Here is a 24,737-nt window from a genome sequence, read left to right on the forward strand (position 1 = left end):
AGAAGAGGAAAGAAGAGGAAAAAAGAGAAAAGAAAAAAAGAGAAAAGAAGAGAATAGATGAGAAAAGAGAAAAGAAGAGAAAAGAGAAAAGACAAAAGACAAAAGAAGAGAAAAGAGAAAAGAGAAAAGACTGGAAAAGAAGAGAAAAGGCAAAAGGGAAAAGAGAAAAGAAGGGGAAAGAAGAGAAAAATGGAATGAGAAAAAAGAAGAGGAAAGAATAGAAAAGAGAAAAGAGTAAAGAAGAGCAAAGGGAAAGAATGAAAAAGAGAAAAGAAGAGGACAGAAGAGAAACGTCAAAAGAGAAAAAAGAAGTGAAAAAAGAAAAGAGAAGAAGAGAAAAGAGAGATGAGAAAAGAAGAGAAAAGAGAAAAGAAGAGAATAGATCATAAAAGAGAAAAGACAAAAGAAGAGAAAAGAGAAAAGAGAAAAGACTGGAAAAGAAGAGAAAAGGGAAATGAGAAAAGAAGAGTGCAGAAGAGAAATGTGAAAAGAGAAAAAAGAAGTGAAAAAAGAAAAGACAAGAAGAGAAAAGAGAAAAGAGGAAAGAAGAGAAAAGGAGAGAAATGGGAAAAGAGAAAAAAGGAGAAAAGAAGAGAAAAGAGAAAAGGGAAATGAGAAAAGAAGAGGACAGAAGAGAAATGTGAAAAGAGAAAAAAGAAGTGAAAAAAGATGAGAAGAAGAGAAAAGAGAGATGAGAAAAGAAGAGAAAAGAGAAAAGAAGAGAATAGATCAGAAAAGAGAAAAGAAGAGAAAAGACAAAAGAAGAGAAAAGAGAAAAGACTGGAAACGAAGAGAAAAGGGAAATGAGAAAAGAAGAGTGCAGAAGAGAAATGTGAAAAGAGAAATAAGAAGAAGTGAAAAAAGAAAAGAGAAGAAGAGAAAAGAGAAAAGAGGAAAGAAGAGAAAAGGAGAGAAATGGGAAAAGAGAAAAAAGGAGAAAAGAAGAGAAAAGAAGAGGAAAAAAGAGAAAAGAGAAAAGAAGAGAAAAGGGAAAAGACAAAAGACAAAAGAAGAGAAAAGAGAAAAGAGAAAAGACTGGAAATGAAGAGAAAAGGGAAAAGGGAAAAGAGAAAAGAAGGGGAAAGAAGAGAAAAATGGAATGAGAAAAAAGAAGAGGAAAGAATAGAAAAGAGAAAAGAGTAAAGAAGAGCAAAGGGAAAGAATGAAGAAGAGAAAAGAAGAGGACAGAAGAGAAACGTCAAAAGAGAAAAAAGAAGAAGTGAAAAAAGAAAAGAGAAGAAGAGAAAAGAGAGATGAGAAAAGAAGAGAAAAGAAGAGAATAGATCAGAAAAGAGAAAAGAAGAGAAAAGAGAAAAGAGAAAAGACTGGAAAAGAAGAGAAAAGGGAAATGAGAAAAGAAGAGTGCAGAAGAGAAATGTGAAAAGAGAAAAAAGAAGAAGTGAAAAAAGAAAAGAGAAGAGAAAAGAGAAAAGAGGAAAGAAGAGAAAAGGAGAGAAATGGGAAAAGAGAAAAAAGGAGAAAAGAAGAGAAAAGAAGAGGAAAAAAGAGAAAAGAGAAAAGAAGAGATAAGGGAAATGAGAAATAAAGAGAAAAGAAGAGGAAAGAAGAGAGATGGGAAAAGAGAAAAAAAAGAGGAGAAAAGAAAAGAGAAAAGAAGAGGAAAGAAGAGAAACGTGAAAAGAGAAAAAAGAATTGAAAAAAGAAAAGAGAAGAAGAGAAAAGAGAGAAGAGAAAAGAAGAGAAAAGAGAAAAGAAAAAAGAAGAGAAAAGGGAAAAGAGAAGAGAGAAAAGAAGAGAAAAGAGAAAAGAGGAAAGAAGAGAAAAGGAGAGAAATGGGAAAAGAGAAAAAAGGAGAAAAGAAGAGAAAAGAAGAGGAAAAAAGAGAAAAGAGAAAAGAAGAGAAAAGGGAAACGAGAAATAAAGAGAAAAGAAGGGGAAAGAAGAGAAACGTGAAAAGAGAAAAAAGAAGTGAAAAAAGAAAAGAGAAGAAGAGAAAAGAGAGAAGAGAAAAGAAGAGAAAAGAGAAAAGAAAAAAGAAGAGAAAAGGGAAAAGAGAAGAGAGAAAAGAAGAGAAAAGAGAAAAGAGGAATGAAGAGAAAAGGAGAGAAATGGGAAAAGAGAAAAAAGGAGAAAAGAAGAGAAAAGAAGAGGAAAAAAGAGAAAAGAGAAAAGAAGAGAAAAGGGAAAAGACAAAAGACAAAAGAAGAGAAAAGAGAAAAGAGAAAAGACTGGAAATGAAGAGAAAAGGGAAAAGGGAAAAGAGAAAAGAAGAGGAAAAAAGAGAAAAATGGAATGAGAAAAAAGAAGAGAAAAGGAGAGAAATGGGAAAAGAGAAAAATAGAATGAGAAAAAAGAAGAGAAAAGGAGAGAAATGGGAAAAGAGAAAAAAGGAGAAAAGAAGAGGAAAGAAGAGGAAAAAAGAGAAAAGAAAAAAAGAGAAAAGAAGAGAATAGATGAGAAAAGAGAAAAGAAGAGAAAAGAGAAAAGACAAAAGACAAAAGAAGAGAAAAGCGAAAAGAGAAAAGACTGGAAAAGAAGAGAAAAGGCAAAAGGGAAAAGAGAAAAGAAGGGGAAAGAAGAGAAAAATGGAATGAGAAAAAAGAAGAGGAAAGAATAGAAAAGAGAAAAGAGTAAAGAAGAGCAAAGGGAAAGAATGAAAAAGAGAAAAGAAGAGGACAGAAGAGAAACGTCAAAAGAGAAAAAAGAAGTGAAAAAAGAAAAGAGAAGAAGAGAAAAGAGAGATGAGAAAAGAAGAGAAAAGAGAAAAGAAGAGAATAGATCATAAAAGAGAAAAGAAGAGAAAAGACAAAAGAAGAGAAAAGAGAAAAGAGAAAAGACTGGAAAAGAAGAGAAAAGGGAAATGAGAAAAGAAGAGTGCAGAAGAGAAATGTGAAAAGAGAAAAAAGAAGTGAAAAAAGAAAAGACAAGAAGAGAAAAGAGAAAAGAGGAAAGAAGAGAAAAGGAGAGAAATGGGAAAAGAGAAAAAAGGAGAAAAGAAGAGAAAAGAAGAGGAAAAATGAGAAAAGAGAAAAGATGAGAAAAGGGAAACGAGAAATAAAGAGAAAAGAAGGGGAAAGAAGAGAAATGTGAAAAGAGAAAAAAAGAGGAGAAAAGAGAAAAGAGAAAAGAAGAGGAAAGAAGAGAAACGTGAAAAGAGAAAAAAGAAGTGAAAAAAGAAAAGAGAAGAAGAGAAAAGAGAGAAGAGAAAAGAAGAGAAAAGAGAAAAGAAAAAAGAAGAGAAAAGGGAAAAGAGAAGAGAGAAAAGAAGAGAAAAGAGAAAAGAGGAAAGAAGAGAAAAGGAGAGAAATGGGAAAAGAGAAAAAAGGAGAAAAGAAGAGAAAAGAAGAGGAAAAAAGAGAAAAGAGAAAAGAAGAGAAAAGGGAAACGAGAAATAAAGAGAAAAGAAGGGGAAAGAAGAGAAACGTGAAAAGAGAAAAAAGAAGTGAAAAAAGAAAAGAGAAGAAGAGAAAAGAGAGAAGAGAAAAGAAGAGAAAAGAGAAAAGAAAAAAGAAGAGAAAAGGGAAAAGAGAAGAGAGAAAAGAAGAGAAAAGAGAAAAGAGGAAAGAAGAGAAAAGGAGAGAAATGGGAAAAGAGAAAAAAGGAGAAAAGAAGAGAAAAGAAGAGGAAAAAAGAGAAAAGAGAAAAGAAGAGAAAAGGGAAAAGACAAAAGACAAAAGAAGAGAAAAGAGAAAAGAGAAAAGACTGGAAATGAAGAGAAAAGGGAAAAGGGAAAAGAGAAAAGAAGGGGAAAGAAGAGAAAATGGAATGAGAAAAAAGAAGAGGAAAGAATAGAAAAGAGAAAAGAGTAAAGAAGAGCAAAGGGAAAGAATGAAGAAGAGAAAAGAAGAGGACAGAAGAGAAACGTCAAAAGAGAAAAAAGAAGAAGTGAAAAAAGAAAAGAGAAGAAGAGAAAAGAGAGATGAGAAAAGAAGAGAAAAGAAGAGAATAGATCAGAAAAGAGAAAAGAAGAGAAAAGAGAAAAGACAAAAGAAGAGAAAAGAGAAAAGAGAAAAGACTGGAAAAGAAGAGAAAAGGGAAATGAGAAAAGAAGAGTGCAGAAGAGAAATGTGAAAAGAGAAAAAAGAAGTGAAAAAAGAAAAGACAAGAAGAGAAAAGAGAAAAGAGGAAAGAAGAGAAAAGGAGAGAAATGGGAAAAGAGAAAAAAGGAGAAAAGAAGAGAAAAGAAGAGGAAAAAAGAGAAAAGAGAAAAGATGAGAAAAGGGAAACGAGAAATAAAGAGAAAAGAAGGGGAAAGAAGAGAAATGTGAAAAGAGAAAAAAAGAGGAGAAAAGAGAAAAGAGAAAAGAAGAGGAAAGAAGAGAAACGTGAAAAGAGAAAAAAGAAGTGAAAAAAGAAAAGAGAAGAAGAGAAAAGAGAGAAGAGAAAAGAAGAGAAAAGAGAAAAGAAAAAAGAAGAGAAAAGGGAAAAGAGAAGAGAGAAAAGAAGAGAAAAGAGAAAAGAGGAAAGAAGAGAAAAGGAGAGAAATGGGAAAAGAGAAAAAAGGAGAAAAGAAGAGAAAAGAAGAGGAAAAAAGAGAAAAGAGAAAAGAAGAGAAAAGGGAAACGAGAAATAAAGAGAAAAGAAGGGGAAAGAAGAGAAACGTGAAAAGAGAAAAAAGAAGTGAAAAAAGAAAAGAGAAGAAGAGAAAAGAGAGAAGAGAAAAGAGAAAAGAAAAAAGAAGAGAAAAGGGAAAAGAGAAGAGAGAAAAGAAGAGAAAAGAGAAAAGAGGAAAGAAGAGAAAAGGAGAGAAATGGGAAAAGAGAAAAAAGGATAAAAGAAGAGAAAAGAAGAGGAAAAAAGAGAAAAGAGAAAAGAAGAGAAAAGGGAAAAGACAAAAGACAAAAGAAGAGAAAAGAGAAAAGAGAAAAGACTGGAAATGAAGAGAAAAGGGAAAAGGGAAAAGAGAAAAGAAGGGGAAAGAAGAGAAAATGGAATGAGAAAAAAGAAGAGGAAAGAATAGAAAAGAGAAAAGAGTAAAGAAGAGCAAAGGGAAAGAATGAAGAAGAGAAAAGAAGAGGACAGAAGAGAAACGTCAAAAGAGAAAAAAGAAGAAGTGAAAAAAGAAAAGAGAAGAAGAGAAAAGAGAGATGAGAAAAGAAGAGAAAAGAAGAGAATAGATCAGAAAAGAGAAAAGAAGAGAAAAGAGAAAAGACAAAAGAAGAGAAAAGAGAAAAGAGAAAAGACTGGAAAAGAAGAGAAAAGGGAAATGAGAAAAGAAGAGTGCAGAAGAGAAATGTGAAAAGAGAAAAAAGAAGTGAAAAAAGAAAAGACAAGAAGAGAAAAGAGAAAAGAGGAAAGAAGAGAAAAGGAGAGAAATGGGAAAAGAGAAAGAAGGAGAAAAGAAGAGGAAAAAAGAGAAAAGAGAAAAGAAGAGAAAAGGGAAACGAGAAATAAAGAGAAAAGAAGAGGAAAGAAGAGAAATGTGAAAAGAGAAAAAAAGAGGATAAAAGAGAAAAGAGAAAAGAAGAGGAAAGAAGAGAAACGTGAAAAGAGAAAAAAGAAGTGTAAAAAGAAAAGAGAAGAAGAGAAAAGAGAGAAGAGAAAAGAAGAGAAAAGAGAAAAGGGAAAAGAGAAAAGAGGAGGAAAAAAGAGAGAAACGGAATCAGAAAAAAGAAGAGAAAAGGAGAGAAATGGGAAAAGAGAAAAAAGGAGAAAAGAAGAGAAAAGAAGAGGAAAAAAGAGAAGAATGGAATGAGAAAAAAGAAGAGAAAAGGAGAGAAATGGGAAAAGAGAAAAAAGGAGAAAAGAAGAGGAAAGAAGAGGAAAAAAGAGAAAAGAAAAAAAGAGAAAAGAAGAGAATAGATGAGAAAAGAGAAAAGAAGAGAAAAGAGAAAAGACAAAAGACAAAAGAAGAGAAAAGAGAAAAGAGAAAAGACTGGAAAAGAAGAGAAAAGGCAAAAGGGAAAAGAGAAAAGAAGGGGAAAGAAGAGAAAAATGGAATGAGAAAAAAGAAGAGGAAAGAATAGAAAAGAGAAAAGAGTAAAGAAGAGCAAAGGGAAAGAATGAAAAAGAGAAAAGAAGAGGACAGAAGAGAAACGTCAAAAGAGAAAAAAGAAGTGAAAAAAGAAAAGAGAAGAAGAGAAAAGAGAGATGAGAAAAGAAGAGAAAAGAGAAAAGAAGAGAATAGATCATAAAAGAGAAAAGAAGAGAAAAGACAAAAGAAGAGAAAAGAGAAAAGAGAAAAGACTGGAAAAGAAGAGAAAAGGGAAATGAGAAAAGAAGAGTGCAGAAGAGAAATGTGAAAAGAGAAAAAAGAAGTGAAAAAAGAAAAGACAAGAAGAGAAAAGAGAAAAGAGGAAAGAAGAGAAAAGGAGAGAAATGGGAAAAGAGAAAAAAGGAGAAAAGAAGAGAAAAGAGAAAAGGGAAATGAGAAAAGAAGAGGACAGAAGAGAAATGTGAAAAGAGAAAAAAGAAGTGAAAAAAGATGAGAAGAAGAGAAAAGAGAGATGAGAAAAGAAGAGAAAAGAGAAAAGAAGAGAATAGATCAGAAAAGAGAAAAGAAGAGAAAAGACAAAAGAAGAGAAAAGAGAAAAGACTGGAAACGAAGAGAAAAGGGAAATGAGAAAAGAAGAGTGCAGAAGAGAAATGTGAAAAGAGAAATAAGAAGAAGTGAAAAAAGAAAAGAGAAGAAGAGAAAAGAGAAAAGAGGAAAGAAGAGAAAAGGAGAGAAATGGGAAAAGAGAAAAAAGGAGAAAAGAAGAGAAAAGAAGAGGAAAAAAGAGAAAAGAGAAAAGAAGAGAAAAGGGAAAAGACAAAAGACAAAAGAAGAGAAAAGAGAAAAGAGAAAAGACTGGAAATGAAGAGAAAAGGGAAAAGGGAAAAGAGAAAAGAAGGGGAAAGAACAGAAAAATGGAATGAGAAAAAAGAAGAGGAAAGAATAGAAAAGAGAAAAGAGTAAAGAAGAGCAAAGGGAAAGAATGAAGAAGAGAAAAGAAGAGGACAGAAGAGAAACGTCAAAAGAGAAAAAAGAAGAAGTGAAAAAAGAAAAGAGAAGAAGAGAAAAGAGAGATGAGAAAAGAAGAGAAAAGAAGAGAATAGATCAGAAAAGAGAAAAGAAGAGAAAAGAGAAAAGACAAAAGAAGAGAAAAGAGAAAAGAGAAAAGACTGGAAAAGAAGAGAAAAGGGAAATGAGAAAAGAAGAGTGCAGAAGAGAAATGTGAAAAGAGAAAAAAGAAGTGAAAAAAGAAAAGACAAGAAGAGAAAAGAGAAAAGAGGAAAGAAGAGAAAAGGAGAGAAATGGGAAAAGAGAAAGAAGGAGAAAAGAAGAGGAAAAAAGAGAAAAGAGAAAAGAAGAGAAAAGGGAAACGAGAAATAAAGAGAAAAGAAGAGGAAAGAAGAGAAATGTGAAAAGAGAAAAAAAGAGGAGAAAAGAGAAAAGAGAAAAGAAGAGGAAAGAAGAGAAACGTGAAAAGAGAAAAAAGAAGTGTAAAAAGAAAAGAGAAGAAGAGAAAAGAGAGAAGAGAAAAGAAGAGAAAAGAGAAAAGAAAAAAGAAGAGAAAAGGGAAAAGAGAAGAGAGAAAAGAAGAGAAAAGAGAAAAGGGAAAAGAGAAAAGAGGAGGAAAAAAGAGAGAAACGGAATCAGAAAAAAGAAGAGAAAAGGAGAGAAATGGGAAAAGAGAAAAAAGGAGAAAAGAAGAGAAAAGAAGAGGACAAAAGAGAAGAATGGAATGAGAAAAAAGAAGAGAAAAGGAGAGAAATGGGAAAAGAGAAAAAAGGAGAAAAGAAGAGGAAAGAAGAGGAAAAAAGAGAAAAGAAAAAAAGAGAAAAGAAGAGAATAGATGAGAAAAGAGAAAAGAAGAGAAAAGAGAAAAGACAAAAGACAAAAGAAGAGAAAAGAGAAAAGAGAAAAGACTGGAAAAGAAGAGAAAAGGCAAAAGGGAAAAGAGAAAAGAAGGGGAAAGAAGAGAAAAATGGAATGAGAAAAAAGAAGAGGAAAGAATAGAAAAGAGAAAAGAGTAAAGAAGAGCAAAGGGAAAGAATGAAAAAGAGAAAAGAAGAGGACAGAAGAGAAACGTGAAAAGAGAAAAAAGAAGAAGTGAAAAAAGAAAAGAGAAGAAGAGAAAAGAGAGATGAGAAAAGAAGAGAAAAGAAGAGAATAGATCAGAAAAGAGAAAAGAAGAGAAAAGAGAAAAGACAAAAGAAGAGAAAAGAGAAAAGAGAAAAGACTGGAAAAGAAGAGAAAAGGGAAATGAGAAAAGAAGAGTGCAGAAGAGAAATGTGAAAAGAGAAAAAAGAAGTGAAAAAAGAAAAGACAAGAAGAGAAAAGAGAAAAGAGGAAAGAAGAGAAAAGGAGAGAAATGGGAAAAGAGAAAAAAGGAGAAAAGAAGAGAAAAGAGAAAAGGGAAATGAGAAAAGAAGAGGACAGAAGAGAAATGTGAAAAGAGAAAAAAGAAGTGAAAAAAGATGAGAAGAAGAGAAAAGAGAGATGAGAAAAGAAGAGGAAAGAAGAGAAACGTGAAAAGAGAAAAAAGAAGAAGTGAAAAAAGAAAAGACAAGAAGAGAAAAGAGAAAAGAGGAAAGAAGAGAAAAGGAGAGAAATGGGAAAAGAGAAAAAAGGAGAAAAGAAGAGAAAAGAAGAGGAAAAAAGAGAAAGAGAAAAGATGAGAAAAGGGAAACGAGAAATAAAGAGAAAAGAAGGGGAAAGAAGAGAAATGTGAAAAGAGAAAAAAAGAGGAGAAAAGAGAAAAGAGAAAAGAAGAGGAAAGAAGAGAAACGTGAAAAGAGAAAAAAGAATTGAAAAAAGAAAAGAGAAGAAGAGAAAAGTGAGAAGAGAAAAGAAGAGAAAAGAGAAAAGAGTAAAGAAGAGCAAAGGGAAAGAATGAAGAAGAGAAAAGAAGAGGACAGAAGAGAAACGTGAAAAGAGAAAAAAGAAGAAGTGAAAAAAGAAAAGACAAGAAGAGAAAAGAGAAAAGAGGAAAGAAGAGAAAAGGAGAGAAATGGGAAAAGAGAAAAAAGGAGAAAAGAAGAGAAAAGAAGAGGAAAAAAGAGAAAAGAGAAAAGATGAGAAAAGGGAAACGAGAAATAAAGAGAAAAGAAGGGGAAAGAAGAGAAATGTGAAAAGAGAAAAAAAGAGGAGAAAAGAGAAAAGAGAAAAGAAGAGGAAAGAAGAGAAACGTGAAAAGAGAAAAAAGAATTGAAAAAAGAAAAGAGAAGAAGAGAAAAGTGAGAAGAGAAAAGAAGAGAAAAGAGAAAAGAAAAAAGAAGAGAAAAGGGAAAAGAGAAGAGAGAAAAGAAGAGAAAAGAGAAAAGGGAAAAGAGAAAAGAAGAGGAAAAAAGAGAAAAATGGAATGAGAAAAAAGAAGAGAAAAGGAGAGAAATGGGAAAAGAGAAAAATAGAATGAGAAAAAAGAAGGGAAAAGGAGAGAAATGGGAAAAGAGAAAAAAGGAGAAAAGAAGAGGAAAGAAGAGGAAAAAAGAGAAAAGAAAAAAAGAGAAAAGAAGAGAATAGATGAGAAAAGAGAAAAGAAGAGAAAAGAGAAAAGACAAAAGACAAAAGAAGAGAAAAGCGAAAAGAGAAAAGACTGGAAAAGAAGAGAAAAGGCAAAAGGGAAAAGAGAAAAGAAGGGGAAAGAAGAGAAAAATGGAATGAGAAAAAAGAAGAGGAAAGAATAGAAAAGAGAAAAGAGTAAAGAAGAGCAAAGGGAAAGAATGAAAAAGAGAAAAGAAGAGGACAGAAGAGAAACGTCAAAAGAGAAAAAAGAAGTGAAAAAAGAAAAGAGAAGAAGAGAAAAGAGAGATGAGAAAAGAAGAGAAAAGAGAAAAGAAGAGAATAGATCATAAAAGAGAAAAGAAGAGAAAAGACAAAAGAAGAGAAAAGAGAAAAGAGAAAAGACTGGAAAAGAAGAGAAAAGGGAAATGAGAAAAGAAGAGTGCAGAAGAGAAATGTGAAAAGAGAAAAAAGAAGTGAAAAAAGAAAAGACAAGAAGAGAAAAGAGAAAAGAGGAAAGAAGAGAAAAGGAGAGAAATGGGAAAAGAGAAAAAAGGAGAAAAGAAGAGAAAAGAGAAAAGGGAAATGAGAAAAGAAGAGGACAGAAGAGAAATGTGAAAAGAGAAAAAAGAAGTGAAAAAAGATGAGAAGAAGAGAAAAGAGAGATGAGAAAAGAAGAGAAAAGAGAAAAGAAGAGAATAGATCAGAAAAGAGAAAAGAAGAGAAAAGACAAAAGAAGAGAAAAGAGAAAAGACTGGAAACGAAGAGAAAAGGGAAATGAGAAAAGAAGAGTGCAGAAGAGAAATGTGAAAAGAGAAATAAGAAGAAGTGAAAAAAGAAAAGAGAAGAAGAGAAAAGAGAAAAGAGGAAAGAAGAGAAAAGGAGAGAAATGGGAAAAGAGAAAAAAGGAGAAAAGAAGAGAAAAGAAGAGGAAAAAAGAGAAAAGAGAAAAGAAGAGAAAAGGGAAAAGACAAAAGACAAAAGAAGAGAAAAGAGAAAAGAGAAAAGACTGGAAATGAAGAGAAAAGGGAAAAGGGAAAAGAGAAAAGAAGGGGAAAGAACAAAAAATGGAATGAGAAAAAAGAAGAGGAAAGAATAGAAAAGAGAAAAGAGTAAAGAAGAGCAAAGGGAAAGAATGAAGAAGAGAAAAGAAGAGGACAGAAGAGAAACGTCAAAAGAGAAAAAAGAAGAAGTGAAAAAAGAAAAGAGAAGAAGAGAAAAGAGAGATGAGAAAAGAAGAGAAAAGAAGAGAATAGATCAGAAAAGAGAAAAGAAGAGAAAAGAGAAAAGAGAAAAGTCTGGAAAAGAAGAGAAAAGGGAAATGAGAAAAGAAGAGTGCAGAAGAGAAATGTGAAAAGAGAAAAAAGAAGAAGTGAAAAAAGAAAAGAGAAGAGAAAAGAGAAAAGAGGAAAGAAGAGAAAAGGAGAGAAATGGGAAAAGAGAAAAAAGGAGAAAAGAAGAGAAAAGAAGAGGAAAAAAGAGAAAAGAGAAAAGAAGAGAAAAGGGAAATGGGAAATAAAGAGAAAAGAAGAGGAAAGAAGAGAGATGGGAAAAGAGAAAAAAAAGAGGAGAAAAGAAAAGAGAAAAGAAGAGGAAAGAAGAGAAACGTGAAAAGAGAAAAAAGAATTGAAAAAAGAAAAGAGAAGAAGAGAAAAGAGAGAAGAGAAAAGAAGAGAAAAGAGAAAAGAAAAAAGAAGAGAAAAGGGAAAAGAGAAGAGAGAAAAGAAGAGAAAAGAGAAAAGGGAAAAGAGAAAAGAAGAGGAAAAAAGAGAAAAATGGAATGAGAAAAAAGAAGAGAAAAGGAGAGAAATGGGAAAAGAGAAAAATAGAATGAGAAAAAAGAAGGGAAAAGGAGAGAAATGGGAAAAGAGAAAAAAGGAGAAAAGAAGAGGAAAGAAGAGGAAAAAAGAGAAAAGAAAAAAAGAGAAAAGAAGAGAATAGATGAGAAAAGAGAAAAGAAGAGAAAAGAGAAAAGACAAAAGACAAAAGAAGAGAAAAGCGAAAAGAGAAAAGACTGGAAAAGAAGAGAAAAGGCAAAAGGGAAAAGAGAAAAGAAGGGGAAAGAAGAGAAAAATGGAATGAGAAAAAAGAAGAGGAAAGAATAGAAAAGAGAAAAGAGTAAAGAAGAGCAAAGGGAAAGAATGAAAAAGAGAAAAGAAGAGGACAGAAGAGAAACGTCAAAAGAGAAAAAAGAAGAAGTGAAAAAAGAAAAGAGAAGAAGAGAAAAGAGAGATGAGAAAAGAAGAGAAAAGAAGAGAATAGATCAGAAAAGAGAAAAGAAGAGAAAAGAGAAAAGACAAAAGAAGAGAAAAGAGAAAAGAGAAAAGACTGGAAAAGAAGAGAAAAGGGAAATGAGAAAAGAAGAGTGCAGAAGAGAAATGTGAAAAGAGAAAAAAGAAGTGAAAAAAGAAAAGACAAGAAGAGAAAAGAGAAAAGAGGAAAGAAGAGAAAAGGAGAGAAATGGGAAAAGAGAAAGAAGGAGAAAAGAAGAGGAAAAAAGAGAAAAGAGAAAAGAAGAGAAAAGGGAAACGAGAAATAAAGAGAAAAGAAGAGGAAAGAAGAGAAATGTGAAAAGAGAAAAAAAGAGGAGAAAAGAGAAAAGAGAAAAGAAGAGGAAAGAAGAGAAACGTGAAAAGAGAAAAAAGAAGTGTAAAAAGAAAAGAGAAGAAGAGAAAAGAGAGAAGAGAAAAGAAGAGAAAAGAGAAAAGAAAAAAGAAGAGAAAAGGGAAAAGAGAAGAGAGAAAAGAAGAGAAAAGAGAAAAGGGAAAAGAGAAAAGAGGAGGAAAAAAGAGAGAAACGGAATCAGAAAAAAGAAGAGAAAAGGAGAGAAATGGGAAAAGAGAAAAAAGGAGAAAAGAAGAGAAAAGAAGAGGAAAAAAGAGAAGAATGGAATGAGAAAAAAGAAGAGAAAAGGAGAGAAATGGGAAAAGAGAAAAAAGGAGAAAAGAAGAGGAAAGAAGAGGAAAAAAGAGAAAAGAAAAAAAGAGAAAAGAAGAGAATAGATGAGAAAAGAGAAAAGAAGAGAAAAGAGAAAAGACAAAAGACAAAAGAAGAGAAAAGAGAAAAGAGAAAAGACTGGAAAAGAAGAGAAAAGGCAAAAGGGAAAAGAGAAAAGAAGGGGAAAGAAGAGAAAAATGGAATGAGAAAAAAGAAGAGGAAAGAATAGAAAAGAGAAAAGAGTAAAGAAGAGCAAAGGGAAAGAATGAAAAAGAGAAAAGAAGAGGACAGAAGAGAAACGTCAAAAGAGAAAAAAGAAGTGAAAAAAGAAAAGAGAAGAAGAGAAAAGAGAGATGAGAAAAGAAGAGAAAAGAGAAAAGAAGAGAATAGATCATAAAAGAGAAAAGAAGAGAAAAGACAAAAGAAGAGAAAAGAGAAAAGAGAAAAGACTGGAAAAGAAGAGAAAAGGGAAATGAGAAAAGAAGAGTGCAGAAGAGAAATGTGAAAAGAGAAAAAAGAAGTGAAAAAAGAAAAGACAAGAAGAGAAAAGAGAAAAGAGGAAAGAAGAGAAAAGGAGAGAAATGGGAAAAGAGAAAAAAGGAGAAAAGAAGAGAAAAGAGAAAAGGGAAATGAGAAAAGAAGAGGACAGAAGAGAAATGTGAAAAGAGAAAAAAGAAGTGAAAAAAGATGAGAAGAAGAGAAAAGAGAGATGAGAAAAGAAGAGAAAAGAGAAAAGAAGAGAATAGATCAGAAAAGAGAAAAGTAGAGAAAAGACAAAAGAAGAGAAAAGAGAAAAGACTGGAAACGAAGAGAAAAGGGAAATGAGAAAAGAAGAGTGCAGAAGAGAAATGTGAAAAGAGAAATAAGAAGAAGTGAAAAAAGAAAAGAGAAGAAGAGAAAAGAGAAAAGAGGAAAGAAGAGAAAAGGAGAGAAATGGGAAAAGAGAAAAAAGGAGAAAAGAAGAGAAAAGAAGAGGAAAAAAGAGAAAAGAGAAAAGAAGAGAAAAGGGAAAAGACAAAAGACAAAAGAAGAGAAAAGAGAAAAGAGAAAAGACTGGAAATGAAGAGAAAAGGGAAAAGGGAAAAGAGAAAAGAAGGGGAAAGAACAGAAAAATGGAATGAGAAAAAAGAAGAGGAAAGAATAGAAAAGAGAAAAGAGTAAAGAAGAGCAAAGGGAAAGAATGAAGAAGAGAAAAGAAGAGGACAGAAGAGAAACGTCAAAAGAGAAAAAAGAAGAAGTGAAAAAAGAAAAGAGAAGAAGAGAAAAGAGAGATGAGAAAAGAAGAGAAAAGAAGAGAATAGATCAGAAAAGAGAAAAGAAGAGAAAAGAGAAAAGAGAAAAGACTGGAAAAGAAGAGAAAAGGGAAATGAGAAAAGAAGAGTGCAGAAGAGAAATGTGAAAAGAGAAAAAAGAAGAAGTGAAAAAAGAAAAGAGAAGAGAAAAGAGAAAAGAGGAAAGAAGAGAAAAGGAGAGAAATGGGAAAAGAGAAAAAAGGAGAAAAGAAGAGAAAAGAAGAGGAAAAAAGAGAAAAGAGAAAAGAAGAGAAAAGGGAAATGAGAAATAAAGAGAAAAGAAGAGGAAAGAAGAGAGATGGGAAAAGAGAAAAAAAAGAGGAGAAAAGAAAAGAGAAAAGAAGAGGAAAGAAGAGAAACGTGAAAAGAGAAAAAAGAATTGAAAAAAGAAAAGAGAAGAAGAGAAAAGAGAGAAGAGGAAAGAAGAGAAAAGAGAAAAGAAAAAAGAAGAGAAAAGGGAAAAGAGAAGAGAGAAAAGAAGAGAAAAGAGAAAAGGGAAAAGAGAAAAGAAGAGGAAAAAAGAGAAAAATGGAATGAGAAAAAAGAAGAGAAAAGGAGAGAAATGGGAAAAGAGAAAAATAGAATGAGAAAAAAGAAGGGAAAAGGAGAGAAATGGGAAAAGAGAAAAAAGGAGAAAAGAAGAGGAAAGAAGAGGAAAAAAGAGAAAAGAAAAAAAGAGAAAAGAAGAGAATAGATGAGAAAAGAGAAAAGAAGAGAAAAGAGAAAAGACAAAAGACAAAAGAAGAGAAAAGCGAAAAGAGAAAAGACTGGAAAAGAAGAGAAAAGGCAAAAGGGAAAAGAGAAAAGAAGGGGAAAGAAGAGAAAAATGGAATGAGAAAAAAGAAGAGGAAAGAATAGAAAAGAGAAAAGAGTAAAGAAGAGCAAAGGGAAAGAATGAAAAAGAGAAAAGAAGAGGACAGAAGAGAAACGTCAAAAGAGAAAAAAGAAGTGAAAAAAGAAAAGAGAAGAAGAGAAAAGAGAGATGAGAAAAGAAGAGAAAAGAGAAAAGAAGAGAATAGATCATAAAAGAGAAAAGAAGAGAAAAGACAAAAGAAGAGAAAAGAGAAAAGAGAAAAGACTGGAAAAGAAGAGAAAAGGGAAATGAGAAAAGAAGAGTGCAGAAGAGAAATGTGAAAAGAGAAAAAAGAAGTGAAAAAAGAAAAGACAAGAAGAGAAAAGAGAAAAGAGGAAAGAAGAGAAAAGGAGAGAAATGGGAAAAGAGAAAAAAGGAGAAAAGAAGAGAAAAGAAGAGGAAAAAAGAGAAAAGAGAAAAGATGAGAAAAGGGAAACGAGAAATAAAGAGAAAAGAAGGGGAAAGAAGAGAAATGTGAAAAGAGAAAAAAAGAGGAGAAAAGAGAAAAGAGAAAAGAAGAGGAAAGAAGAGAAACGTGAAAAGAGAAAAAAGAAGTGATAAAAGAAAAGAGAAGTAGAGAAAAGAGAGAAGAGAAAAGAAGAGAAAAGAGAAAAGAAAAAAGAAGAGAAAAGGGAAAAGAGAAGAGAGAAAAGAAGAGAAAAGAGAAAAGAGGAAAGAAGAGAAAAGGAGAGAAATGGGAAAAGAGAAAAAAGGAGAAAAGAAGAGAAAAGAAGAGGAAAAAAGAGAAAAGAGAAAAGAAGAGAAAAGGGAAACGAGAAATAAAGAGAAAAGAAGGGGAAAGAAGAGAAACGTGAAAAGAGAAAAAAGAAGTGAAAAAAGAAAAGAGAAGAAGAGAAAAGAGAGAAGAGAAAAGAAGAGAAAAGATAAAAGAAAAAAGAAGAGAAAAGGGAAAAGAGAAGAGAGAAAAGAAGAGAAAAGAGAAAAGAGGAAAGAAGAGAAAAGGAGAGAAATGGGAAAAGAGAAAAAAGGATAAAAGAAGAGAAAAGAAGAGGAAAAAAGAGAAAAGAGAAAAGAAGAGAAAAGGGAAAAGACAAAAGACAAAAGAAGAGAAAAGAGAAAAGAGAAAAGACTGGAAATGAAGAGAAAAGGGAAAAGGGAAAAGAGAAAAGAAGGGGAAAGAAGAGAAAATGGAATGAGAAAAAAGAAGAGGAAAGAATAGAAAAGAGAAAAGAGTAAAGAAGAGCAAAGGGAAAGAATGAAGAAGAGAAAAGAAGAGGACAGAAGAGAAACGTCAAAAGAGAAAAAAGAAGAAGTGAAAAAAGAAAAGAGAAGAAGAGAAAAGAGAGATGAGAAAAGAAGAGAAAAGAAGAGAATAGATCAGAAAAGAGAAAAGAAGAGAAAAGAGAAAAGACAAAAGAAGAGAAAAGAGAAAAGAGAAAAGACTGGAAAAGAAGAGAAAAGGGAAATGAGAAAAGAAGAGTGCAGAAGAGAAATGTGAAAAGAGAAAAAAGAAGTGAAAAAAGAAAAGACAAGAAGAGAAAAGAGAAAAGAGGAAAGAAGAGAAAAGGAGAGAAATGGGAAAAGAGAAAGAAGGAGAAAAGAAGAGGAAAAAAGAGAAAAGAGAAAAGAAGAGAAAAGGGAAACGAGAAATAAAGAGAAAAGAAGAGGAAAGAAGAGAAATGTGAAAAGAGAAAAAAAGAGGAGAAAAGAGAAAAGAGAAAAGAAGAGGAAAGAAGAGAAACGTGAAAAGAGAAAAAAGAAGTGTAAAAAGAAAAGAGAAGAAGAGAAAAGAGAGAAGAGAAAAGAAGAGAAAAGAGAAAAGAAAAAAGAAGAGAAAAGGGAAAAGAGAAGAGAGAAAAGAAGAGAAAAGAGAAAAGGGAAAAGAGAAAAGAGGAGGAAAAAAGAGAGAAACGGAATCAGAAAAAAGAAGAGAAAAGGAGAGAAATGGGAAAAGAGAAAAAAGGAGAAAAGAAGAGAAAAGAAGAGGAAAAAAGAGAAGAATGGAATGAGAAAAAAGAAGAGAAAAGGAGAGAAATGGGAAAAGAGAAAAAAGGAGAAAAGAAGAGGAAAGAAGAGGAAAAAAGAGAAAAGAAAAAAAGAGAAAAGAAGAGAATAGATGAGAAAAGAGAAAAGAAGAGAAAAGAGAAAAGACAAAAGACAAAAGAAGAGAAAAGAGAAAAGAGAAAAGACTGGAAAAGAAGAGAAAAGGCAAAAGGGAAAAGAGAAAAGAAGGGGAAAGAAGAGAAAAATGGAATGAGAAAAAAGAAGAGGAAAGAATAGAAAAGAGAAAAGAGTAAAGAAGAGCAAAGGGAAAGAATGAAAAAGAGAAAAGAAGAGGACAGAAGAGAAACGTCAAAAGAGAAAAAAGAAGTGAAAAAAGAAAAGAGAAGAAGAGAAAAGAGAGATGAGAAAAGAAGAGAAAAGAGAAAAGAAGAGAATAGATCATAAAAGAGAAAAGACAAAAGAAGAGAAAAGAGAAAAGAGAAAAGACTGGAAAAGAAGAGAAAAGGGAAATGAGAAAAGAAGAGTGCAGAAGAGAAATGTGAAAAGAGAAAAAAGAAGTGAAAAAAGAAAAGACAAGAAGAGAAAAGAGAAAAGAGGAAAGAAGAGAAAAGGAGAGAAATGGGAAAAGAGAAAAAAGGAGAAAAGAAGAGAAAAGAGAAAAGGGAAATGAGAAAAGAAGAGGACAGAAGAGAAATGTGAAAAGAGAAAAAAGAAGTGAAAAAAGATGAGAAGAAGAGAAAAGAGAGATGAGAAAAGAAGAGAAAAGAGAAAAGAAGAGAATAGATCAGAAAAGAGAAAAGAAGAGAAAAGACAAAAGAAGAGAAAAGAGAAAAGACTGGAAACGAAGAGAAAAGGGAAATGAGAAAAGAAGAGTGCAGAAGAGAAATGTGAAAAGAGAAATAAGAAGAAGTGAAAAAAGAAAAGAGAAGAAGAGAAAAGAGAAAAGAGGAAAGAAGAGAAAAGGAGAGAAATGGGAAAAGAGAAAAAAGGAGAAAAGAAGAGAAAAGAAGAGGAAAAAAGAGAAAAGAGAAAAGAAGAGAAAAGGGAAAAGACAAAAGACAAAAGAAGAGAAAAGAGAAAAGAGAAAAGACTGGAAATGAAGAGAAAAGGGAAAAGGGAAAAGAGAAAAGAAGGGGAAAGAACAGAAAAATGGAATGAGAAAAAAGAAGAGGAAAGAATAGAAAAGAGAAAAGAGTAAAGAAGAGCAAAGGGAAAGAATGAAGAAGAGAAAAGAAGAGGACAGAAGAGAAACGTCAAAAGAGAAAAAAGAAGAAGTGAAAAAAGAAAAGAGAAGAAGAGAAAAGAGAGATGAGAAAAGAAGAGAAAAGAAGAGAATAGATCAGAAAAGAGAAAAGAAGAGAAAAGAGAAAAGAGAAAAGACTGGAAAAGAAGAGAAAAGGGAAATGAGAAAAGAAGAGTGCAGAAGAGAAATGTGAAAAGAGAAAAAAGAAGAAGTGAAAAAAGAAAAGAGAAGAGAAAAGAGAAAAGAGGAAAGAAGAGAAAAGGAGAGAAATGGGAAAAGAGAAAAAAGGAGAAAAGAAGAGAAAAGAAGAGGAAAAAAGAGAAAAGAGAAAAGAAGAGAAAAGGGAAATGAGAAATAAAGAGAAAAGAAGAGGAAAGAAGAGAGATGGGAAAAGAGAAAAAAAAGAGGAGAAAAGAAAAGAGAAAAGAAGAGGAAAGAAGAGAAACGTGAAAAGAGAAAAAAGAATTGAAAAAAGAAAAGAGAAGAAGAGAAAAGAGAGAAGAGAAAAGAAGAGAAAAGAGAAAAGAAAAAAGAAGAGAAAAGGGAAAAGAGAAGAGAGAAAAGAAGAGAAAAGAGAAAAGAGGAAAGAAGAGAAAAGGAGAGAAATGGGAAAAGAGAAAAAAGGAGAAAAGAAGAGAAAAGAAGAGGAAAAAAGAGAAAAGAGAAAAGAAGAGAAAAGGGAAACGAGAAATAAAGAGAAAAGAAGGGGAAAGAAGAGAAACGTGAAAAGAGAAAAAAGAAGTGAAAAAAGAAAAGAGAAGAAGAGAAAAGAGAGAAGAGAAAAGAAGAGAAAAGAGAAAAGAAAAAAGAAGAGAAAAGGGAAAAGAGAAGAGAGAAAAGAAGAGAAAAGAGAAAAGAGGAATGAAGAGAAAAGGAGAGAAATGGGAAAAGAGAAAAAAGGAGAAAAGAAGAGAAAAGAAGAGGAAAAAAGAGAAAAGAGAAAAGAAGAGAAAAGGGAAAAGACAAAAGACAAAAGAAGAGAAAAGAGAAAAGAGAAAAGACTGGAAATGAAGAGAAAAGGGAAAAGGGAAAAGAGAAAAGAAGAGGAAAAAAGAGAAAAATGGAATGAGAAAAAAGAAGAGAAAAGGAGAGAAATGGGAAAAGAGAAAAATAGAATGAGAAAAAAGAAGAGAAAAGGAGAGAAATGGGAAAAGAGAAAAAAGGAGAAAAGAAGAGGAAAGAAGAGGAAAAAAGAGAAAAGAAAAAAAGAGAAAAGAAGAGAATAGATGAGAAAAGAGAAAAGAAGAGAAAAGAGAAAAGACAAAAGACAAAAGAAGAGAAAAGCGAAAAGAGAAAAGACTGGAAAAGAAGAGAAAAGGCAAAAGGGAAAAGAGAAAAGAAGGGGAAAGAAGAGAAAAATGGAATGAGAAAAAAGAAGAGGAAAGAATAGAAAAGAGAAAAGAGTAAAGAAGAGCAAAGGGAAAGAATGAAAAAGAGAAAAGAAGAGGACAGAAGAGAAACGTCAAAAGAGAAAAAAGAAGTGAAAAAAGAAAAGAGAAGAAGAGAAAAGAGAGATGAGAAAAGAAGAGAAAAGAGAAAAGAAGAGAATAGATCATAAAAGAGAAAAGAAGAGAAAAGACAAAAGAAGAGAAAAGAGAAAAGAGAAAAGACTGGAAAAGAAGAGAAAAGGGAAATGAGAAAAGAAGAGTGCAGAAGAGAAATGTGAAAAGAGAAAAAAGAAGTGAAAAAAGAAAAGACAAGAAGAGAAAAGAGAAAAGAGGAAAGAAGAGAAAAGGAGAGAAATGGGAAAAGAGAAAAAAGGAGAAAAGAAGAGAAAAGAAGAGGAAAAATGAGAAAAGAGAAAAGATGAGAAAAGGGAAACGAGAAATAAAGAGAAAAGAAGGGGAAAGAAGAGAAATGTGAAAAGAGAAAAAAAGAGGAGAAAAGAGAAAAGAGAAAAGAAGAGGAAAGAAGAGAAACGTGAAAAGAGAAAAAAGAAGTGAAAAAAGAAAAGAGAAGAAGAGAAAAGAGAGAAGAGAAAAGAAGAGAAAAGAGAAAAGAAAAAAGAAGAGAAAAGGGAAAAGAGAAGAGAGAAAAGAAGAGAAAAGAGAAAAGAGGAAAGAAGAGAAAAGGAGAGAAATGGGAAAAGAGAAAAAAGGAGAAAAGAAGAGAAAAGAAGAGGAAAAAAGAGAAAAGAGAAAAGAAGAGAAAAGGGAAACGAGAAATAAAGAGAAAAGAAGGGGAAAGAAGAGAAACGTGAAAAGAGAAAAAAGAAGTGAAAAAAGAAAAGAGAAGAAGAGAAAAGAGAGAAGAGAAAAGAAGAGAAAAGAGAAAAGAAAAAAGAAGAGAAAAGGGAAAAGAGAAGAGAGAAAAGAAGAGAAAAGAGAAAAGAGGAAAGAAGAGAAAAGGAGAGAAATGGGAAAAGAGAAAAAAGGATAAAAGAAGAGAAAAGAAGAGGAAAAAAGAGAAAAGAGAAAAGAAGAGAAAAGGGAAAAGACAAAAGACAAAAGAAGAGAAAAGAGAAAAGAGAAAAGACTGGAAATGAAGAGAAAAGGGAAAAGGGAAAAGAGAAAAGAAGGGGAAAGAAGAGAAAATGGAATGAGAAAAAAGAAGAGGAAAGAATAGAAAAGAGAAAAGAGTAAAGAAGAGCAAAGGGAAAGAATGAAGAAGAGAAAAGAAGAGGACAGAAGAGAAACGTCAAAAGAGAAAAAAGAAGAAGTGAAAAAAGAAAAGAGAAGAAGAGAAAAGAGAGATGAGAAAAGAAGAGAAAAGAAGAGAATAGATCAGAAAAGAGAAAAGAAGAGAAAAGAGAAAAGACAAAAGAAGAGAAAAGAGAAAAGAGAAAAGACTGGAAAAGAAGAGAAAAGGGAAATGAGAAAAGAAGAGTGCAGAAGAGAAATGTGAAAAGAGAAAAAAGAAGTGAAAAAAGAAAAGACAAGAAGAGAAAAGAGAAAAGAGGAAAGAAGAGAAAAGGAGAGAAATGGGAAAAGAGAAAAAAGGAGAAAAGAAGAGAAAAGAAGAGGAAAAAAGAGAAAAGAGAAAAGATGAGAAAAGGGAAACGAGAAATAAAGAGAAAAGAAGGGGAAAGAAGAGAAATGTGAAAAGAGAAAAAAAGAGGAGAAAAGAGAAAAGAGAAAAGAAGAGGAAAGAAGAGAAACGTGAAAAGAGAAAAAAGAAGTGAAAAAAGAAAAGAGAAGAAGAGAAAAGAGAGAAGAGAAAAGAAGAGAAAAGAGAAAAGAAAAAAGAAGAGAAAAGGGAAAAGAGAAGAGAGAAAAGAAGAGAAAAGAGAAAAGAGGAAAGAAGAGAAAAGGAGAGAAATGGGAAAAGAGAAAAAAGGAGAAAAGAAGAGAAAAGAAGAGGAAAAAAGAGAAAAGAGAAAAGAAGAGAAAAGGGAAACGAGAAATAAAGAGAAAAGAAGGGGAAAGAAGAGAAACGTGAAAAGAGAAAAAAGAAGTGAAAAAAGAAAAGAGAAGAAGAGAAAAGAGAGAAGAGAAAAGAGAAAAGAAAAAAGAAGAGAAAAGGGAAAAGAGAAGAGAGAAAAGAAGAGAAAAGAGAAAAGAGGAAAGAAGAGAAAAGGAGAGAAATGGGAAAAGAGAAAAAAGGATAAAAGAAGAGAAAAGAAGAGGAAAAAAGAGAAAAGAGAAAAGAAGAGAAAAGGGAAAAGACAAAAGACAAAAGAAGAGAAAAGAGAAAAGAGAAAAGACTGGAAATGAAGAGAAAAGGGAAAAGGGAAAAGAGAAAAGAAGGGGAAAGAAGAGAAAATGGAATGAGAAAAAAGAAGAGGAAAGAATAGAAAAGAGAAAAGAGTAAAGAAGAGCAAAGGGAAAGAATGAAGAAGAGAAAAGAAGAGGACAGAAGAGAAACGTCAAAAGAGAAAAAAGAAGAAGTGAAAAAAGAAAAGAGAAGAAGAGAAAAGAGAGATGAGAAAAGAAGAGAAAAGAAGAGAATAGATCAGAAAAGAGAAAAGAAGAGAAAAGAGAAAAGACAAAAGAAGAGAAAAGAGAAAAGAGAAAAGACTGGAAAAGAAGAGAAAAGGGAAATGAGAAAAGAAGAGTGCAGAAGAGAAATGTGAAAAGAGAAAAAAGAAGTGAAAAAAGAAAAGACAAGAAGAGAAAAGAGAAAAGAGGAAAGAAGAGAAAAGGAGAGAAATGGGAAAAGAGAAAAAAGGAGAAAAGAAGAGAAAAGAAGAGGAAAAAAGAGAAAAGAGAAAAGATGAGAAAAGGGAAACGAGAAATAAAGAGAAAAGAAGGGGAAAGAAGAGAAATGTGAAAAGAGAAAAAAAGAGGAGAAAAGAGAAAAGAGAAAAGAAGAGGAAAGAAGAGAAACGTGAAAAGAGAAAAAAGAAGTGAAAAAAGAAAAGAGAAGAAGAGAAAAGAGAGAAGAGAAAAGAAGAGAAAAGAGAAAAGAAAAAAGAAGAGAAAAGGGAAAAGAGAAGAGAGAAAAGAAGAGAAAAGAGAAAAGAGGAAAGAAGAGAAAAGGAGAGAAATGGGAAAAGAGAAAAAAGGAGAAAAGAAGAGAAAAGAAGAGGAAAAAAGAGAAAAGAGAAAAGAAGAGAAAAGGGAAACGAGAAATAAAGAGAAAAGAAGGGGAAAGAAGAGAAACGTGAAAAGAGAAAAAAGAAGTGAAAAAAGAAAAGAGAAGAAGAGAAAAGAGAGAAGAGAAAAGAGAAAAGAAAAAAGAAGAGAAAAGGGAAAAGAGAAGAGAGAAAAGAAGAGAAAAGAGAAAAGAGGAAAGAAGAGAAAAGGAGAGAAATGGGAAAAGAGAAAAAAGGATAAAAGAAGAGAAAAGAAGAGGAAAAAAGAGAAAAGAGAAAAGAAGAGAAAAGGGAAAAGACAAAAGACAAAAGAAGAGAAAAGAGAAAAGAGAAAAGACTGGAAATGAAGAGAAAAGGGAAAAGGGAAAAGAGAAAAGAAGGGGAAAGAAGAGAAAATGGAATGAGAAAAAAGAAGAGGAAAGAATAGAAAAGAGAAAAGAGTAAAGAAGAGCAAAGGGAAAGAATGAAGAAGAGAAAAGAAGAGGACAGAAGAGAAACGTCAAAAGAGAAAAAAGAAGAAGTGAAAAAAGAAAAGAGAAGAAGAGAAAAGAGAGATGAGAAAAGAAGAGAAAAGAAGAGAATAGATCAGAAAAGAGAAAAGAAGAGAAAAGAGAAAAGACAAAAGAAGAGAAAAGAGAAAAGAGAAAAGACTGGAAAAGAAGAGAAAAGGGAAATGAGAAAAGAAGAGTGCAGAAGAGAAATGTGAAAAGAGAAAAAAGAAGTGAAAAAAGAAAAGACAAGAAGAGAAAAGAGAAAAGAGGAAAGAAGAGAAAAGGAGAGAAATGGGAAAAGAGAAAGAAGGAGAAAAGAAGAGGAAAAAAGAGAAAAGAGAAAAGAAGAGAAAAGGGAAACGAGAAATAAAGAGAAAAGAAGAGGAAAGAAGAGAAATGTGAAAAGAGAAAAAAAGAGGAGAAAAGAGAAAAGAGAAAAGAAGAGGAAAGAAGAGAAACGTGAAAAGAGAAAAAAGAATTGAAAAAAGAAAAGAGAAGAAGAGAAAAGAGAGAAGAGAAAAGAAGAGAAAAGAGAAAAGAGAAAAGAAGAGAAAAGAGAAAAGAGAAAAGACTGGAAAAGAAGAGAAAAGGGAAATGAGAAAAGAAGAGTGCAGAAGAGAAATGTGAAAAGAGAAAAAAGAAGAAGTGAAAAAAGAAAAGAGAAGAGAAAAGAGAAAAGAGGAAAGAAGAGAAAAGGAGAGAAATGGGAAAAGAGAAAAAAGGAGAAAAGAAGAGAAAAGAAGAGGAAAAAAGAGAAAAGAGAAAAGAAGAGAAAAGGGAAATGAGAAATAAAGAGAAAAGAAGAGGAAAGAAGAGAGATGGGAAAAGAGAAAAAAAAGAGGAGAAAAGAAAAGAGAAAAGAAGAGGAAAGAAGAGAAACGTGAAAAGAGAAAAAAGAATTGAAAAAAGAAAAGAGAAGAAGAGAAAAGAGAGAAGAGAAAAGAAGAGAAAAGAGAAAAGAAAAAAGAAGAGAAAAGGGAAAAGAGAAGAGAGAAAAGAAGAGAAAAGAGAAAAGAGGAAAGAAGAGAAAAGGAGAGAAATGGGAAAAGAGAAAAAAGGAGAAAAGAAGAGAAAAGAAGAGGAAAAAAGAGAAAAGAGAAAAGAAGAGAAAAGGGAAACGAGAAATAAAGAGAAAAGAAGGGGAAAGAAGAGAAACGTGAAAAGAGAAAAAAGAAGTGAAAAAAGAAAAGAGAAGAAGAGAAAAGAGAGAAGAGAAAAGAAGAGAAAAGAGAAAAGAAAAAAGAAGAGAAAAGGGAAAAGAGAAGAGAGAAAAGAAGAGAAAAGAGAAAAGAGGAATGAAGAGAAAAGGAGAGAAATGGGAAAAGAGAAAAAAGGAGAAAAGAAGAGAAAAGAAGAGGAAAAAAGAGAAAAGAGAAAAGAAGAGAAAAGGGAAAAGACAAAAGACAAAAGAAGAGAAAAGAGAAAAGAGAAAAGACTGGAAATGAAGAGAAAAGGGAAAAGGGAAAAGAGAAAAGAAGAGGAAAAAAGAGAAAAATGGAATGAGAAAAAAGAAGAGAAAAGGAGAGAAATGGGAAAAGAGAAAAATAGAATGAGAAAAAAGAAGAGAAAAGGAGAGAAATGGGAAAAGAGAAAAAAGGAGAAAAGAAGAGGAAAGAAGAGGAAAAAAGAGAAAAGAAAAAAAGAGAAAAGAAGAGAATAGATGAGAAAAGAGAAAAGAAGAGAAAAGAGAAAAGACAAAAGACAAAAGAAGAGAAAAGCGAAAAGAGAAAAGACTGGAAAAGAAGAGAAAAGGCAAAAGGGAAAAGAGAAAAGAAGGGGAAAGAAGAGAAAAATGGAATGAGAAAAAAGAAGAGGAAAGAATAGAAAAGAGAAAAGAGTAAAGAAGAGCAAAGGGAAAGAATGAAAAAGAGAAAAGAAGAGGACAGAAGAGAAACGTCAAAAGAGAAAAAAGAAGTGAAAAAAGAAAAGAGAAGAAGAGAAAAGAGAGATGAGAAAAGAAGAGAAAAGAGAAAAGAAGAGAATAGATCATAAAAGAGAAAAGAAGAGAAAAGACAAAAGAAGAGAAAAGAGAAAAGAGAAAAGACTGGAAAAGAAGAGAAAAGGGAAATGAGAAAAGAAGAGTGCAGAAGAGAA

This window comes from Chiloscyllium punctatum, chromosome 40 (genome assembly GCF_047496795.1).
Source record: "Chiloscyllium punctatum isolate Juve2018m chromosome 40, sChiPun1.3, whole genome shotgun sequence".
NCBI lineage: Eukaryota > Metazoa > Chordata > Chondrichthyes > Orectolobiformes > Hemiscylliidae > Chiloscyllium > Chiloscyllium punctatum.